Below are 15,844 nucleotides of genomic sequence, written 5' to 3'. Positions count from 1 at the left end.
ATGGTTGTTCATGCTGGAAAATATCTCAGAATGATGAACAAAACAATTTTACTGCAAATTTTATGAGTTTGAAACCTATACTGGGTATGAAACCAAATTCTTTGTCCTGAAACCCTTAGAATAGTGTACCTTTACCAGACAAATCTAATGCTTTCATTGTCACTGGCTAAAAGAAGACCAAGTAGCTTCTCACAAATCAAATGACTTTTTTTCATGTGTTTTATTCTTTTTAGTTATATAAGACACTAGAATGTATTTTGACATATCATACATATATGGAGTGTAACTTCCACTCTTGTGGTTGTGCATGATGTGAAGTTACACCAGTCATGTATTCACATATGAAAATAAGAAAGTTATGTCTAATTCATTCTACTGTCTTTCCCAATCCCATTCTTCCTCTCTTCCCCCCCATTACCCTCCCTCCCGTCCCTAAAGGGTGAACCTCCAACTCACCTCTTATGTGAGTTAGCATCTGCATAGCATAGAGAATATTTTTGGTTTTCTGGGAATGGCTTATTTCACTTAGCCTGAGAGTCTCCAGTTCCATCCATTTACCAGCAATTGACATAGTTTCACTCTTATTTATGGATGAATAAATAGCCCACTGTGTATACATATCACGTTTTCTTTATCGATTCTTCTATTGAAGGATGCCTAGGGTTGGTTCCATAGCTTAGCTGTTGTGAATTGAGCTGCTATAAACACTTATGTGGCCACTTCTCTATAGTATGCTGATTTTAGGTCCTCTGGGTATATGCTGAGGATGGGATAACCAGATCAAATGGTGCTGCCTTTCTACGTTTTCTGAGGAATACTGCTTTCCAGTGTGGTTGCACCATTTTGCAGTCCCACCAGCAACTTATGAGTGTACGTTTTTTCCTACATCCTCGCCAGCCATTCTGACTGGAGATGAAATCTCAGCACAGTTTTAATTTGCATTCTCTAATTGCTACTGACTTTTGAAATGCAACTAGTCAGGCATAAATACTTATTTAGATCCTACCAGATGCAAGGTACTGTGCTAGGTACTGAGATTATTATTGCTGGACATGGTGGCACACATCTATAATTCCAGCAACTCGGGAGGCTAAGGCCAGAAGATGGCGAGTTCCAAGCCAGCCTCAGCAAAAGTGAGGCACTAAACAACTCAGTGAGACCCTGTCTCTAAATAAAATACAACATATGGCTGGGCTGGGAATATGGTTCAGCACTCAAGTGTCTCTAAATTCAATCCGTGGATTCTTCCCAAAAAAAGAAGAATATTATATACAAATAAAATAGATATATCTTCTCATTTCAGAATATTTATACTCTCATGACAAGAGAGTCAAATAAATACATTACAATATTCTGGTGAGAGCCACAACAGGGTCATAAAAGGTGACAGGATAAACAAGATGAGTCACACCTGGACTGAAAAGTCAGAAAGCTTTATGAGAAAGGGAATCTAATAAGACTTAAAGGATGAATAGGAAGGGCTCTAAATCCATCATTGCTATTCCCTTTCACTTATGCTATTCCACATCCTGAAATACCCACTATCAGCCCACACCTGTCAAAATCTACTCATCTTTTTTCAAGGTTTAAAAAGCCTTGAAAGCAGTTTTGATCTGCCAACAAGGCTCCCAGGTGTTAATCATTTTATTCCTTTAAGAAATCCGGGTGGGGGGGTAGCGTTGCTTAGTGGGTGTATAACACAGAGAAGACATCAGGAAAACCAAGCTCAGACAGACTCTGCCAGCTCTTTCTTTCAAATAGGCCCTGAGCATACTGTATGTATGCATACTGATTTACTAAGCAGGAAACAGAGTTTGTAGGCAGTATTCTTTGAAATGGAACTTTAATAGCTTCGGAATTCCAGCACCAGTCTATTGGAATCCCTTGTTTTGTTCTTCACAACATTTGAATGAATTGTTGGATCTCAAAAATCAATACCCCAAAGTATGGCACTTTGGCATGCTATGTACTTTTAAACTGAAGGACATTGGAAGAACTTGAGAAGTTAATTTTCTTCCTTCCCTTCTTTCTCTCCTTTCCTTTCTCCCCAAAGGGAGGCCATTGAAACTAGAATTTTTTTTTTCCAATACAGGTTACAGAAACTAGAACCTCTATCCCCCTCAAGTCATCCACAAAAACTTCAAAATATTACTCTAAGCTTCCTCTCCTTTCTGTGTAAGAGCTGGCCAGAAAGAAATTGTCTAACTGATCCTGCCCCATACCTTGGAGGAAGGAAAGCTAAACTAGAGACCAAGAAAAATCTAGGCAGACAGACCTAGATAATAACCTTATCTAATAACTTAGATAATAACCTTTGGCCTTATCATTTATATACATATATTGCTTTTCAAAGTACACCGTCCAATAGTTCCTATCCTAATGGAATCCCAAACAAAAATATCCTTACCACGGATGTTTTAATTATGAGGCCAAAATGAGAACACTTAAATACAGCAGGTTGAAAAGGGGTGGAAGTGTATGCAAATCTACTGCATAGAGGGAAAGTTCAACCCTGGAGAGACTCTATATAAATCTCATAACTGACCTCAATTTCTGGCTCTCAGCCTTCTCTGAAAATTTTCTCACTTTACTACATAGGTAATGGACTACTAACTCTTATCTTTCAATGTTTTCCATTCTGCTTAACCTATGAAAAAAGTTATAAAATGTACAACACAGATCTCAACCTTGAGCTGATGTAGAACCTAGAATTTCCCATGTTGGGACTTCAAATATTACAGACACAGTTCTTTACATAAGATATTATAATTTATCCCCACTTATCTGTTTTATTTTATTCTAACAATGGAATTTTCATAGCATACAGTTCCTATGCTAATGGAAAGGACTAATGTAATCACAAATAAAAATATGTTTTCAAATCTTTATATGGCTCAAGAAACTACAGGAACTCCTAAATTAATGTTTTTCAAAACTAAAGAGGTGAAGAATTACTAAAGTAATTATTGATGGATGGCCAATAAATTTAAGTATTTTCCTCCCCTTCTACGACTACTTTTCTTTCCTGATAAAAGTTCTTGAAACCAAACTTGCAACATAAATAAAAAGAACTCATAACCCATTAATTTAAATGTTTCTTTGATAAAATTCATAAAATTCTCTCTACAACAATACCTATTAAATAGACATGCTAAAAAAAATTCAATATGATTTGATCACAACTGCTGGGGCAGGAGAAATGCAAGTTCAAAGCCAGCATCAGCAGTTTAGCAAGGCCCTAAGCAACGTCATGAAACCTCGTCTCAAAATAAAAATATAAAAAGGGCTGGGGACATGGCTCAGTGGCTAAGGGGCCCTAGGTTCAATCCGGGATGGAGGGGGGAGGTGTGTGTGGGTGTGTGTGAGAGAGAAATTGCTTGCACTTAATTTTTTCTTAAAATTAAAATGCATGAAAAATTAATATAACAAAAAATTCAATATGAGCCACTTCATATGTATCCTCAATCATAGCATATAATACTTATAATAATCATAGCATGTAATATTCAAACTACAGATACTAGAAGCAGTAAGAATACTGATATTTTCAATAATTCCCACATTGTAGCATATAATTAGAATCATGTAATCTTATATTTTTGATCCAACCAATATGAATCAAATATGTATTATCTAGTCCCTGGCACATAATCAATAAATGGCCCTAACTCAAATGGCTGAATTCATTTAACTCATGCATTTAATCTGTACTAATACTTTTCCTTTTCACTGCCTTAAAAAAACACAGGCTCTCAACTAGATAAATCATTGTTAGCTATCACTAAGTACTGGTCACACAATGACATTAGTGCCATGGTCCATGTCCCACAACATTTTGGTTTGGAAGTGTGCTCATTCACTCAAGATTTAAAAAGAAATTGCTGATTTTGCCATCAAATGCAGATTTTTTCCTCATTGTAGCAACAAAGTTTTGAATGACTCCCACCTCTGCTATTCTCGGCCCACAGACCTTGAACAGACTTACTCTGGCACCAGGTTCTAGGGACAGAACAGAGACACAAGCTAAACCAACATTCTGTTCTATTAAATATAGGATCAGTGATAATTCAGACAGGCACATGATTCCAGTTATGAACAACTAAGTCCAACAAAAATCAATTGCAAGGTTTCTTTCTACATTATAAAGGACATAGATTCTTCCCTACTTATTTGATGTTATGATGTTGTAAGCCTAGAGCATTTTTTTTTTTCGGTACCAGGGATTGAACTGAGCCACATCCTCATTCCTATTTTTTTTTACTTTGTATTTTATTTAGAGATAGGGTCTCACTGAGTAACTTAATGCCTCACTGTTGCTAAGGCTGACTTTGAACTCACAATCCTCCTGCCTCAGACTCCCAGGCTACTGAGATTACAGGCACGCGCCACTGTGGATCCTAGAGCTTTTGAGAACAAAATTGACATATTAGAAAACTGAATTGAGAGATAGTCAATAGCTCAGACTTGATTTCAGCTTCATCAGAACACAAACCTTACCATGGATGTTTTAATTATGAGGCCAAGGAATTCCATTTTGCTTAAGCTTCTTTGTGTCATCAGGTTTTGAAATTAGACATCAATATAAATCCTCACTATTATTCATTAATTATGTGGATTTCAGCAAATTACTCAATTCTATCTCAATTATCTCACAGTACCTACAAAAATGTTATTAAATAAGTAATATACATATTGTTAGCAGTATAAGTTGTATACTTTGGGAAACACTACATTAAATTCATATTTAACAAGTGAAAAGTTTTCATTTTCAGCTTACTATACTTACAGTCATATCAAATCTAAATCACCTGAGATTTTTAAAACACTGGCAATTTTGTTATCACTACAGAATAAATACTGGTAATAATAGGAGGTTCAAGGAGACCATTGAGAACATTTTGGCTAAGGCTCTAATAATTCCAAAAAAAATCATAAGTATCTATTTAAACACGGATATAAATCTATGGTACATGGTGAAAAGGGTTTTCCAAATTTTTAAGTCACCAATTAATAAGTCTAATATTTTCACTGTAAAACTCAACACCTTATCTCAGAATACTGGCAAATTCTCTGAAAGGAGCTAGTCAATTTACATTTTAAGACTAATTTTTTTTCAATATTTGACTAATAAAACTGAGAGTAAGTTAAAAGTCTTTCATTAACCTTAAGCACATTTGTTTTTTCATGTTTGTTGTCATTTATAGAAACAAATGTAGATTCTGACAGATTATATTATCTCAATTATATTTATCTTCCTTTTTTTTCTTTTTTCTTTATCTCTTATTTTTTTATTAAGGTATTGGTGATTGAACTGAGGAATATATGTCAAAAAATATTGACATATTTACTAGCCATACATCTGCAACTGAGCTACATCTCCAACCCGTCTTTTTAAACATTTTTTTGAGGTATTAGTAATTGAACCCAGAGCTTCATACAACAAGTGCTATGCCACTGAGCTGCATTTCCAACACCCCATACCTTTTATTGTTTATTTTAAGACAGGGTCTCGTTCAGTTGCAAAAGGTGGCCTCTGCAATCCTCTCCCTCAGCCTCTGGACATGGGGGGATTACAGGCATATGCCACCATGCCCAGTTTCAAGTTATTTTTCATTGATTCTTCACAATACAAAAGTAACATCATGATGTGGTTAAGTGATTAAATAACTATGTAAAAGCCATCAGAAAAGAAGCAATGAGAGTAAAAGTCCTGATACCCAAGTTGCATGATAGACTATTTTAGGACTGTCATTCAAAGAATGTTAAGTTTAACCTTCTTCAAGAAACCTGCAAAACAGATGTACAATTGTTGGTGTGATTCCAATGACTTCATATGAAAGCTACAAATGTTTAAATTTGCATCTAATTGTTTTTTTCTTATATTACAACAATACTCAAATGAGAGTTAACAGTGTTCATCTGTGATATTCAACCAAACATACCAACTTTACTATTTCTTCCACAGACTTTCTTCTAATATAGCTGTCAGATAATGAGAAACAAGACAGATTTCCTCATCATATCTAAACTTCAGAAATTTATGTTTTCTCTGTTGCTATTTGGAAAAGTTCTCAGAGCACAAACTTTTGATTCTCAAAAGCAATATCTAAGTCATAATTTCAGCCAATTTCTCTATAAGAACAATGTTTAAAAATCAGAAATTGGTTCCTAAACACAATGTCAAGGCAAGATTTTTTAATTCAATTTACAGATAAGTATCAGAGCAAAACTAATTTACAAAGTTATAAATAACTGTGCTGTCATTTTTAAAAGCCACTTAAGATAACTCACATATGTAAATATATTAGTAAACTATATAGTAAAAGCATCTACTAATAAATTGACAAAGAAACATCATAAACTTTTATTTTTTTTGTCTTTGTTATTTTTTTAATTTTTTTTATTATTGATTGTTCCAAACATTACAGAGCTCTTGATAAATCATCTTTCATACATTTGACTATTGGGTTTTGAACTCCCATTTCTACCCCAAATACAGATAGCAGAATCACATCTGTTGCATACTCACATTTTTACCTAATGGCATATTAGTGACTGTCTTGATCTGCTACCTTTCCTAACCGCTACTATCCCCCCTCCCCTCCCCTCCCACTTTCCCTCTCTGCCTCTTCTGCTGTTGTTCAATTCTCTCCCTTTTTTTCCCCCCTCCCCCTTGCCCATCATAACCTCTTATACTTTTGTGTATCATTGAAGGTCTCCTATCATTTGCATATCCTTTCCCTTCTCTCTCCCTTTCTCTCCCCCCATTTGTCTTTGTTTACAGTTAGTCTTTTCCTCATGCTCTTCCTTCCTGTTTTGTTCTTAGTTGCTCTCTTTATATCAAAGGAGACATTTGGCATTTGTTTTTCAGGGCTTGGCTAGCTTCACTTAGCATAATCTGCTCTAATGCCATCCATTTCCCTCCAAATTCTATGATTTTGTCATTTCTTAGTGCTACATAATACTCCATTGTATATAGATGCCACATTTTTAATCCATTCATCTATTGAAGGGCATCTAGGTTGGTTCCACAGTTTAGCTATTGTGAATTGTGCCGCTATAATCATTGATGTGGCCGTATCCCTATAGTGCGCTCTTTTAAGGTCCTCAGGGAATAGTCCGAGAAGGGATATAGCTGGGTCAAATGGTGGTTCCATTCCCAGCTTTCCCAGGAATCTCCATACTGCTTTCCAAATTGGCCTCACCATTTTGCAGTCCCACCAGCAGTGTACAAGTGTACCCTTTTCCCCACATCCTCGCCAACACTTATTGTTGTTTGACTTCATAATGGCTGCCATTCTTACTGGAGTGAGATGGTATCTTAGGGTGGTTTTGATTTGCATTTCTCTGATTGCTAATGATGGTGAGCATTTTTTCATGTACTTGTTGATTGATTGTATGTCCTCCTCTGAGAAATGTCTGTTCAGGTCCTTGGCCCATTTGTTGATTGGATTATTTGTTATCTTATTATTTAATTTTTTGAGTACTTTGTACATTCTGGATATTAGGGCTCTATCTGATGTGTGGGGGGTAAAAATTTGTTCCCAGGATGTAGGCTCTCTATTTACCTCTTTTATTGTTTCTCTTGCTGAGAAAAAACTTTTTAGTTTAAGTAAGTCCCATTTGTTTATTCTTGTTGTTAACTCTTGGGCTATGGGAGTCCTATTAAGGAATTTGGAGCCTGACCCCACAATATATAGATCGTAGCCAACTTTTTCTTCTATCAGACGCAGTGTCTCTGGTTTGATATCTAGCTCCTTGATCCATTTTGAGTTAACTTTTGTGGCTGGTGAGAGAAAGGGATTCAATTTCATTTTGTTGCATATGGATTTCCAATTTTCCAAGCACCATTTGTTGAAGATGCTAAACTTCATTTTTTTAAATGTAGTCAAATATAATCCTATTTTCTCTGAGCAGCTGTTCATTTGGACACGTTCTTTATTTATTGATACACTGTGTTCAATGCTAGGGTCACGTTTCTTAAACAGGAACTTCCAAATTCTATGATAAAAATTGACACATCTCAGTATGTCAATATTTATACTGTAAGGACTTTGATAAGTTTCTTCAACAATGGCTGTACTTTACTTCTTAGCAATCACTCATTTCTATTTCAATTGATCAAAGTCTTTATCAAATAAACTTTTTGTTCACTGCTCAGATAAAAATCACAAGTAACCTAATAGCATTCTCTTACACAAGGTAGAATGCAATTCCAACATTGTGGTCACTTCTGTTGGGTTAGAAAAGCTCTGAAAATGGCACACAAATTCAGAATACAATAATGTCCTCCAAGTAATATTTGTTTTTGATTACTTAATCCCAAGTCTTATCGTCACTTCAATCCTATTAAGGTATTGTTAAGGCTGAAGCTGTTTCAAGATTCATAGAAATTAAACTATATCCTATTTTGTTAGTCTTAAAGGCTAGGTGAAGATATAATACACAGGCGAAGGAGTCTTGGTGAGTTAATTATTTTAAATTAAAGGAACTTAGGAAACAGCAAATGATGTAAGAGGCTTTCCTTTGATATCTCCTTGTCTGCTTACAGTCTGGAATCTGAAGAAAACAATTACCTCTGGTTCTTTCTGCAAGTTTCCATTAACTAAACTCATATCACAGGAAGAGAGACTGAAGTCTGTCAACACACCTGGACTGACTTTTTCACACACCATTGTGTTCTATTTGGGTCCTAAAAAGGTTCACTAATAAATCACTGTGTGATTTACAGGTCAGAGACTTTATCCCAGGCCATCATATGTACTCCAAACCCACCCAGTCCCCCTAAAAAAAAAAAAAAAAAATCATTTACTATTCTGACTTTCCCTATTCTCCCTCTTCACTATAGAAAAAGGGATATATAAGTTTCTGAGTATTGGGGACTGTTGAATAATCAAACTGATATAATTTCCCCTTACTATGAATGTTTCCCCTTTGGCATTTTAATAAATTTGTATGCCTTTTCTCCTTGTCAGTTTGTACCTGCAAACCTTCAGAGGGCAAAGGAGAAATTTCCCTTTGTCCTGCTGGTTTATAGGCGGCAGTAATGATAATTATATCCAGAGGGCACAGTCTGAATTCAGTACAAATAATAGTTATGAAGTCTGGTTCATTATTCAAGATTAAAGAGTGTTTTTTTTTTTTTTTAGAGAGAGTGAGAGAGGAGAGAGAGAGAGAGAAAGAATTTTTAATATTTATTTTTTAGTTCTCGGCGGACACAACATCTTTGTTGGTATGTGGTGCTGAGGATCGAACCCGGGTCGCACGCATACCAGGTGAGCGCGCTACTGCTTGAGCCACATCCCCAGCCCCTAAAGAGTGTTTTAAATGAGAAATTTTACCTAATTTTTGTGCTGAGTGTCAAAAATTACATTAACAAACTAATCAACCTTGAGTGCAAATGTCTGAATCAACCTTAAGAGCAAATGTCCATATAACTGGGATAAAATTTTTGAAAAGTCTTACAAGCACCTTGGGATTTGCCAATAGTACAGAAACAAATCTATGATATAGTTAGTGGTAGTAATGGCATCTAACAAAAACATGAATGACTAGTAAGCAACTTGAAATTCTATCATGGATTTCTTCTATTTGGCAAAATAAGTCTATTAACAGTTTAGTTTTCTCCAAAAGAATCAAATGTCATAACATGAAAAATTTGGTGATGGCAACTGTCCCCTGGTCAATGATTTCAGCCAACGCTTTAGGAAAAAAAACACAAGATCACTTTCTCACCTATGATGACTGGTTCACAAATGACAAAGGGGCAAATTGACCAGGGCAATAAAATGTAATAGCTACCTGCTACCTGTATAAAAGATCTCTCTCCCTTACTTTAATGGCAGCCATCTTTTTTGTAGGAAACAAGTTAGAGAACAAATAAAGCATTGACTTTATACTCAGAAGATCCAGTTTGAAATCAGAACTTGACTGCTTCTTAGTTGAGTATCCTTGATCATGCAATTAATGTATTAAAGTATTCATTGTCTACCATAGTAAGACATTCCCAGTTCTCTAATGAGATAGAAACACCTAAATAGAAACATAATATGAGCTTGTGAAGTGCAGAGGCCAGGTGAAAGTGCCTCTGAAAAGTAGTGCTTGAGCCAGTCTGACGTTTTAAGGACAGTTTCCTTAACTTAGATCTAATATTACTCTTAAACAAGAAATGGATAGGTAAAAGTCCTTAGGGGTAAAAGAAAAATAAGGAAGGGCATTCTCCAGTCTGAGTGAACAAAGGCTTAGAGGCAAAAAATGATACAGAGTCGGATACAGTGGCCAACACATGTAATCCCAGCAAATCAGGAGGAGGAGGCAGGAGGAGTGCAAATTCCAGTACAACCTCCTCGACTCAGTGAGACTCTCAGCAACTTAATGAGATCCTGTCTCAAAATTTAAAAAAATAAAATAAAGATCTGGGGACTTATCTGAGGATAAAGTGCCACTGGGTTAAATCCCCAATACCAAAGGGAAAAAAATGAATCATAAAATTATAACAGAATGGTACATAAAAACAAATCATTGAGTGCTTTTAGGCTACAAATCAGGAATTATAAATTTGAATGCTCAGTCAAGTTTATTCAGATAGCCAAAACCTACTGAATATTTCTGTACCTCAGAAAAATACTTTGATCTTGGCCTAAGAAAGCAATACAGATAAAACTCTCTACCTTCATGGATTTTATATATTAATAGAAGAGAAACAATTAAATATACATGTAATAAATACGCAAAATACATAGTATACTAGTAAAAGATGAAAAAACAGGTTCAAGACTGAGAGTACAGAGGCAGGGTGTGGATTATTTCAAAACCTAAAATTTAAATAGGTTGAGATAGACTTTGTTGAAAAAGTAACGTCTTAGCAAATGGATAAAAGATGAAGAAATTGCCTGTGTAGACGTCTAAGAAAAAACATCCTGAGTAAGGAAAGCAGCCAAAACACAGGTAATAAAATAGAAGTAGGCTTAGTGCACTTAAGAAAAAGGGTGGCCAGTATGGCTAGGAAAAAGTAATGGAGGGAGCAAATTCAAAGACATGAGAGTAGAGATCAGATCATGTGTTCCTGTAGACCAATATACAGAAGTTGGCTCTTACCATTGGTCAAACCAGAACTTATTAAGATTTTTAGACAAAGAAGTGAAGTTACCTTCTTTTTTAAAAAATAAACTTTATTTGAGGATCATTCTGAATTTACAGCAAAGTTACAGACTTCCCATATACCTCTCATCCAATTTCCCTCATGTACCTGCTTATATTACCATGGTAAATTAATCAAAACTAGAAAACACTGATACATTGCTATTAACTAAACTCCAGACTTTATTTGGATTTCAAGAGTTTTTTCATTAATGTTCTTTTTCTGTTAATCTGGGGTAACACATTATCTTTTAGAGTCCTATACCTTAATGCAATTTTTAACATATGTAAAAAGTAACATTCTGGCTAGTCTATGAGAATAACCTGTATGACTGAATAAAGCAGCATTACTATAACCCAAGAAAGAAATGTTAGTTGCTAATGACAGAAGTTCAAGCTCAAAATGATCAGGGCACTAATGACTGCAATAGTAGTAAACTATTGAATTCATGATATATTTTGTAAAGGAAGCCAAAAAATTTGCAGATGGATTTTGATAGAATATAAAAGAAAGGCGTCAAGGATAACTTCAGAGCAACTGATTGTATAGGCATGTCATCAACTGAAGTGAGAAAGAGGACAAATTTGGAGAGAAGAGTTCATTTGGGACATCTAAAGTCTTATAAATATACAAATAGTGATGCAGAGGTAGACAACTGGACTGGATATATAATTCTAGAGTTCAGAAAGAGAAGGAACTAAGGATATGAATATGGAAGCCTTGGATAAACAGATGATTAAGTCAAAAGACTTGATATCATTATCACAAGGAAGGAAAGAGGAAAATAAAGGAACCAAAGATTGAGCTCCAGAACACTTCAACATAAAATGTATGGACAAATAGAAAATTCAGCATAGCAGACAGAAAGAGCAACCAAAGAGGTAGGAAAAAAAAAAGAAAGAAAGAAAGAAATACGGTCCTGGAAATCAAGTAAAGTAAGCATATCATGGAGGAGCAATAAACTGTGTCCAAAGTTACTGACAAGTCAATTATGGTGATGACCGAGAATGACCAACACCCAGATCACTGGTGACACTAATAAGAGAATCTTGTGGCAGCATAGAAGAAATAGCCATGTAAGTGTGAGCTTTAAGAAAAGAACAGAAAAAGAGAAATTGGGACATGAAGCATAAAGAACGCTTTCAAGAATTTTTGTTATAGAAAAGATCAAACAAATGTGTAGAATATAGAAAGATAATAAAAGAAGCATATCTTCCCCGACACCCTTCTTATTACTAGGAATTGAACCCAGGGCTTCCTGCATATCAGGCAAGTGCTCCAGCACTAAGCTACATACCTATCTTTTTTTTTTTTCCTATTTAATTTTGAGATAGGGTATTGCTAAGCAACTTGTGAAACTCCTGCCTTAACCTCCAACTAGCCTGAACTACAACTGTACCTCAACAAGCCTTGCAAGGCAAAAACAGCATTTCTTTTTGTTTAATTATTTTTTCTAGTTGTAGATGGACACAATATCTTTGTTTTTATTTATTTATTTTTAATGTGGTGCTGAGGATTGAACTCAGTGCCTCATGCATGCAAGGCAAGCACTGAACCAATGAGCTACAACCCCAGCCCCCTCCAAAAGCATTTCTTAAGGTAAAAAAAAATAAATAAGTGCAGAAAAAAAACTTTTATAGGCATTTTTACAGGTGGTAATCCAAGAGCCATGGGGGGAAAGGATGAAAAGGGGTTGTGGGACTCAAAGACAAACACTCCAACACAAAGAACCTCAACTTAGGCTATGGAGTCTACTGGAGGATCAGAGAAAGCAAACAAATCACTGTCACTTAATATATGTGAATATTAAGAAAGAAAAAAGATAACTAATGTAAAAGGAAAGTACTAACACTACTATTAATACAAGATACAAGAACTGTGATTATGGTTCAGTGTTAGAACACTCACCTAGCATGTGTGAGACACTGGATTTGAACCTCAGCATCACATAAATAAATAATTAAATAAAGGTATTGTGTCCATCTACAACTAAAAATATTTTTAAAAATACAAGATACAAAATAAAAAGAAAATAGGTTAACAAAGTGGTCTAGTGGTATAAAAGCTATAACAATTTAATTCAAAGCCCTTTTATTATGTGCCTAACATAATAATAATGCAAATCAATCATCTTCCAAACTTATTCCTCAACTCAGGGGGCTTTTATTTCTGTCAAGAACTAAGCCAGTCACACAATAATAACTAACACTTAGGCCTGGGCATGGAGCTCAGAGGTAGAGAGCTTCCCTAGCATGAGCAAGATCCAGAGTTCCAACCTCGGTAGTGTAAAAATAATAAATAAAAGGATAACCAAAATGTCCTGTGTGTTTACTGTTTGACAAATATTTGGCTAGATTATTTCATTTGTATTAACTCATTTAATCCTCACAACTCTGAGGAAGCATGTGACCATCTCCATAGAAAAATTAAAATATGTACTATTTTTACATACAATCCTGGGGAAACCATGAAACCAAAGTTGAATATATACTCTTCGAGATGCAGGAGAGAGGATTTTTGAGCAGGGGAATGACAAAGTCAAATTTTCTTCGTAGTAAGAAAATGATCCAAGATGATTTGCAAAGAGACTCCACAGCAGTACTACCAAAAAGATTAGTTTGGGGCAACTGATATAAGCTAGTACTTGAAATAATTTATCAATAATGAAAACCAAAAGCAGGGTGTCGATTAACTTAATGATCATGCAGCTCAATTCCCGCCTCCCAAAAGATACCCTCACATCAGATTAACTTTGTCGTATTCTTACATGAATACGATAAACATTATACACATGGTCAGTCTCATCCATTGGCAATTCTGATCCTCTATGAATAACTGAAAAATGATGTTCTCTATTATTTTGAAGCTGAGGTACATAAGAATCTATTGCCTAAAATTAATAGTAATCCATAAATATAACAAATCAATTGCAATCTCCAACAACTTCAGCTTCCTGGTGCTCTTTACAGGAAGCCTAAAGCATACAGCTTCATGCAGAATTATCACTCTGAAGTGCCAAATGATCAAGATGATATTCACATGAAAGCAAAAGCAGTTGTAACATCTACAGACACATTTATTATTCTGGAAACCAAACTTGACCAGTTGCACAACATAATTTCCATAAATAAACTAAGTTTGTTTAGCTTGAATGGTAAGTCATAATGTAAGGCAATTCCAAGTGCAAGCATTAAGACTTGCTTTTTTAAAAAATATTTTTAGTTGTAGTTAGACACCATACCTTTAGTTTATTAATTTATTTTTATGTGGTGCTGAAGATGAACCCAGTGCACTCTATCACTGAGCCACAATCCTAGCCCCAAGACTTGCTTTTGATTAGTGGAAGGTACCATGAATTTTTATAATTTCTTATTCCCATCTTCAACATCCCCAGTAAATTCTTTAAAGGAACAGACCATCTTTATTTTTCTGCTGCAATCTCATGGTACTATGAATAAAGAAGATATTCAGTAAATGTCTATTAATTTAAATATTTTACCAATTCTTTTGACTATTCCATATAATGGATTTTAAAATCAAATTAGTAGTGGTTTAATCCCCCCTCAAAAAAAAAACCCTTTGTGTATAGTAGCAAACAATAGTTATCAAAGAAGTAATCACATACAACAAAAAGGCAAATCTTCTAAACACGGTGTTGCCCTAAATACTAAAGAATCTTTTTATAGTTTGGCTGAATACTGTTCATTAATCAACACCTCAGGAGCTTCTTTACTCTTCATATTTCACCTTCTGAGTACACAAAGAACTGATAACATTCTGAAAAGACCCCTATGGTGTCTAAAAAAAATTAACCACGCATTTGGAAACTAAGAATTGCAATAATTTTCTGATACACTAAGGGGATAAAGAGTGGAAAAACTCTGCCCCTCTGACTTCTGAAAAATTCCAAGAACAATGTAAACTTGAACATATCAAAGTACCTGCTTCTCCATCTATAAAACACAGAAAACAAATGTGGGCAAAATAAAGCCTCATCTAATGGAATTATCAAAATCTGAGGAAACTCAATAACACCATTATTGATAAAAACAAAGTTGGTATGTAATTTATTTTGCTGGTTTACCATTTCTCTACAATACCTATCAATTACTGCACTCAGAAAAGTGCAATTCCTTACCAAGGTTACTACAGAAAAGTTCTTTCCTAAGAACATTTAGGACCTACTGACAGTTTACAAAAAAAAAAAAAAAAAAGGTTTGGAAACAAAAAAGGCAAGTGTTAGGGAAAATATAAACCTACTGAAAACAATCATCCGGATTCAAGTGCCCCCCTCATCCCACAACTAATACAGAGCATTTCAAAAGCACATTGCATATCTAAAAATCACTCAGAGAAAAAGGGAAAAAATTAAAAGGGGACTCCACTGCGACAAGCCTTGTAGATGAGGCCTGGAGCCCTGGGATCCCCCAAAACCGACAAGCATTAGGTACAGGAGTTCACACAATGAAGAAGATTCAAGGAGGGGAAGGTTCGCGCAGTGTGTACTTTTAGAGGTAAATGTAAGATACTTTTTAAAAAAATAAAGAAAAAAGTAGGAAAGAAAAAAAAGAAAAACAGAACAGAATATTACTTATTATTCAAAAGGCCGCGGCCACTTCCGGACCCTACCTCTGAGTTACTGCACTTCCGGGTCCTCTAAGAAACGCCGGCTCCCACTGATAAGCCCCACAGCCAATGAGAGTC

General features: G+C 35.2%; 1 protein-coding gene across 2 annotated transcripts in view; it reads right to left on the bottom strand.

The window, feature by feature from the left end:
* Positions 1 to 15,842, bottom strand: part of Xrcc4 (X-ray repair cross complementing 4) — a 248,776-nt gene extending 232,934 nt beyond the window's left edge. For both annotated transcript variants that reach the window (XM_077796138.1, XM_026394550.2), the window contains exon 1: positions 15,770 to 15,842. The gene's annotated coding sequence lies outside the window, so the exon portion shown is untranslated. The remainder of the gene's footprint in view (positions 1 to 15,769) is intronic.
* Positions 15,843 to 15,844: the final 2 nt, after the last annotated feature.

This window comes from Urocitellus parryii, chromosome 1 (genome assembly GCF_045843805.1).
Source record: "Urocitellus parryii isolate mUroPar1 chromosome 1, mUroPar1.hap1, whole genome shotgun sequence".
In the NCBI taxonomy this organism is placed as follows: domain Eukaryota; kingdom Metazoa; phylum Chordata; class Mammalia; order Rodentia; family Sciuridae; genus Urocitellus; species Urocitellus parryii.
This window is presented reverse-complemented; position numbering and strand designations above follow the sequence as displayed.